This window comes from Triturus cristatus, chromosome 10 (genome assembly GCF_964204655.1).
Source record: "Triturus cristatus chromosome 10, aTriCri1.1, whole genome shotgun sequence".
NCBI classification, from domain to species: Eukaryota; Metazoa; Chordata; class Amphibia; order Caudata; family Salamandridae; genus Triturus; species Triturus cristatus.
Genome location: NC_140593.1, coordinates 75,083,941 through 75,087,291, shown reverse-complemented (window position 1 = coordinate 75,087,291; position 3,351 = coordinate 75,083,941). Strand labels below are relative to the sequence as shown.

The following is a 3,351-nucleotide window of genomic DNA, read 5'->3' as shown; positions in this document are numbered from 1 at the left end:
TCACAAAAATTCCCGGTTGCTCCAGAATCCACCATGACAGCCACTCCATTCAAAATGTTCCCTCGGAATTTTAGTGTGACTGTCATAAACAAATGGGGTGAAGAAACTTGTAAGGTGTTCGCCAACTGGTGAGTGTTTGGAGTTGTTGCTCCATTCGCATCCACAGATCCAACTCCGCTTACCTGTGGTGCCTCTAGTTTCCCTTCTCCTTTGTCGGTAACTTGGGTCTTTTTAGACAATTTTTGACAAAATGCCCGCTTCCTCCACAGTATAGGCATAGTTTGTTTAATCTTCTTTTCTCTTTTTCTTCTTTCGTGAGCGGGCCTCTAACGACTCCAATTTGCATAGGCTCTGTTCCTGAAGCATTTTCTGCCGACCGAACAGGTTCCGTTTTGGTTCGGTCGAAACGTGGGACACTAGATCTAAACTCTCTTCTTCGTTCACCCTTTCGTTCACTTAGCCTATAGTCGATTTCCAATGTCAAGTCCACCAATGCTGAGATGTCGGTAGGGCGATTTGGAATTTGCGATAAGGCGTCTTTCAATTCTTCTCGTAATCCCCTATAAAACACTGCCGCTTGTTTATCTTCGGGCCAGCTGGTTTCCACTACTAACTTATTGAACTGAGCTAGATAAGTTACGAGTTCCTTGTTTCCCTGTCTCAACTCTAAGAGCTCATTATCTGAAGCCTGGGAAGCTGTTCTCCGGTCAAATATTCGAAGGAATTCTTTCCTGAAATCATCCAAATTATATAGAATTGGATCATCTTTGGTTACTAATGGCATGGACCATGAAGCTGCATCCCCGCTGAGGTAGGATAACATGAATGCCACCCTGGACTGGGCATCGGGAAATATCGTGGGGCGACACATAAAGTGGAGTGAACATTGAGTTAAAAAAATTTGGGCCTTCTGTGGGTCTCCATTAAATCTTTCTGGTGGGGCTAGGGGAATTACTGGGGACAAGGAGTGTATGACTTGTGTGGGGGCAAAAGACGATGTGCTTGGGTTGGGATTTAGAGTTCCAGAGGATGTGGTACCCTGACTAATTCCTTGACCTGAAGCTCCTATCTTAAAGGTTATCATCTCCTGTCTTAACGCCTTATTATCCTCCCTGACTGCCTCCAAATCCCTTTGTATATTGCTCAGAATGTCGCTTAGCCTCTTTAGATCTAAGCCTTCTGCCATTCTGCTCGGGTGCTAGTACCAACGTGGGCACTTCACTCTGTCAGAGGTTGCTACCAACTTGCATAAGGAAGCACAGGAGCAGAATGATGCTAAGCCCCCTATGCCCCGCTCGGAACTTCCCGCCGGATACTAGGACTCCTAGCAGGTAAGTTCCAAAGAAGGGAAAAGGGGAATGGGACGAGAAGAGACAGCTCCAAAAACTCTGCCAGGCCTGCTACGTCTTCTATCGGTCTTCTTTCTGGTCTTCTGGCTAAAACATTTTTATGCAATTTAAAATCTGTACTTCTGTTTAACTTACTGTATTTTAATCTATAGATAACTTATCTTACCAGGAAGGCTTTTGGAGCTTGCTACTCTTCTTACTTCTCTTGTGCGATATTTTACACCAAGTGAAGTCTTCACTCTGTTTCTTTTACAGGCTGTCTCCCTGCTTGATTCTGCACTAAAAGGGAGTGAGAAAAATAGGGTGAGTATGTCGCTAACTATAGGTATGGTTGTGATGCTATATGTCTTTCTTGTTCCTTCTCTCCACTCACGAGGTTAGAAACTGGTGAAGCCTGGTATATTAGTCTCTGGATGATTGATTCTTGGAGGTCAGTGATTATGAAATCAGGGAGAAGGGTTCTCCGTTATGTCAGCTGTCTTTTTAGTTATTTTTTCCTTAATTGGAGTTTTAGACCTGTAACCCGATTACTGCCTCCTATAAATACATGTAGCGAAATTCTTTTTGGTTCTTCCGCTATTCGGAATTGAGATTTTTAATGCACGCGTTTATTTTACGCAACCGCGTGAGAATGACTCCTTCTTCAAGAATCGAAAACGGAGTGCTAATGAAGTTAGCCTCGTGTTAGTTTCTTTTTCTTTTAACTTGCTCGAGACCGCATTTCCTCGGTTAGCGTGAATGCCTGATTTCTGTGTCACGCTACATGAGAAAAGCCAGCGTCGAGTTAATGGAATACTTGACAGGCTAAATTTAGAACACGTCAGCGGAAGCCTCCAACTGGCGGTTTCAAGGGGTGCCGGTTAGCGCTCTGAAACAATGTTGACGAGAGCTTAACCGGAGTCTTTGTTCCTAGGAATTACATTGTATGCTACGAAGGGATTTCCCAGTCAAGTGCAGCGTCTGAATAGATAACGCTCGCACTTGAATACTCTAGTCAGATCAGAAATTACTGTGCTTGCCAATAATATTCATCACCTATAAACCTACTCTATAATTAGTAGTTTAGAATTTTCTAACAACTGTAAAATCTTTTATGAACTCGATATTTTTTCTCTCAGACAATATTATTTTAACAAGAATGAATTAGGCTGACCTGTTTTTCCTGAAGTGTATGTAGACCGGCGCTTACTAACCCCGAGTGAACGCTTCTACCCTAACTATCTTCCACGACGCTTGTAAACAGGTGTTCCTCTCATGAATTCCTCAGTGAAGTGCACCGAGGAATGTTGAAGAACATTCCTCAGGCAGTTGATACAGAAAACACTAGACTGCTAAACAGCGGTATGCTGTTGCAGTATTGGATAATTGGCAGCCATGTTGGAATTTCTGCGATGCCAGCAATTGCTCCAGCTAAAGAGGTCGTTTGTGCTTGAATGGTTTTGTAAAGCAAAAATAGTAGCCACAGTGGAGTTAGAGGGAGGAAACCTCCCGTGATTCCTGACACCCACTGCGGGTAGGGTGGGAACCTCTACTGTAACTATGTGTGGGATCGGATCTGAGCCGGGGCTTCAGGGGATGTTCTTTCAGGCATCAAGAGAATCTCAAGAATGTACTATATGTAATAAAGCAATAAACCGGTGTATAAGAGACCAGGTCTCAGAGATGCGGTTAGAGCACCTCGTGACGATACCTTGCTGTCTGATCTGATGTGTTCTGCTCCGACGGAATAAAACTTTGTTTCCTGCCTTCCAGTCTCCGGCGCCTGCCTCTTTCATTGGTAAATTATCGAGTGGTATAAGAGGCGATTACCGCCGGGCAAATACTTGAAAGGTTATCGACTGAAACTGCCGCTACCATTTAACAATTCAACCAGGTTGCTTTTTGATCAAGCGGTATTGTTCATTTGACATGGTCTGAGTATGACTTGGCCAGATACCACTAGGATATGTCCCAGACACTGGTCTGGGCACCTTGAACGTATCAGATCCCATATAACGTAGAA

The 3,351-nt window shown here is 43.9% G+C and overlaps 1 long non-coding RNA gene across 1 annotated transcript; it reads right to left on the bottom strand.

The window, feature by feature from the left end:
• Positions 1 to 313: 313 nt before the first annotated feature.
• On the bottom strand, positions 314 to 2,469 carry LOC146788862 (uncharacterized). Its single transcript, XR_014969715.1, has 3 exons — positions 1,723 to 2,469; positions 1,516 to 1,628; positions 314 to 1,436 (listed from the first exon to the last, which is right to left on the bottom strand). It is a non-coding gene; the product is annotated as an uncharacterized LOC146788862 (long non-coding RNA).
• Positions 2,470 to 3,351: the final 882 nt, after the last annotated feature.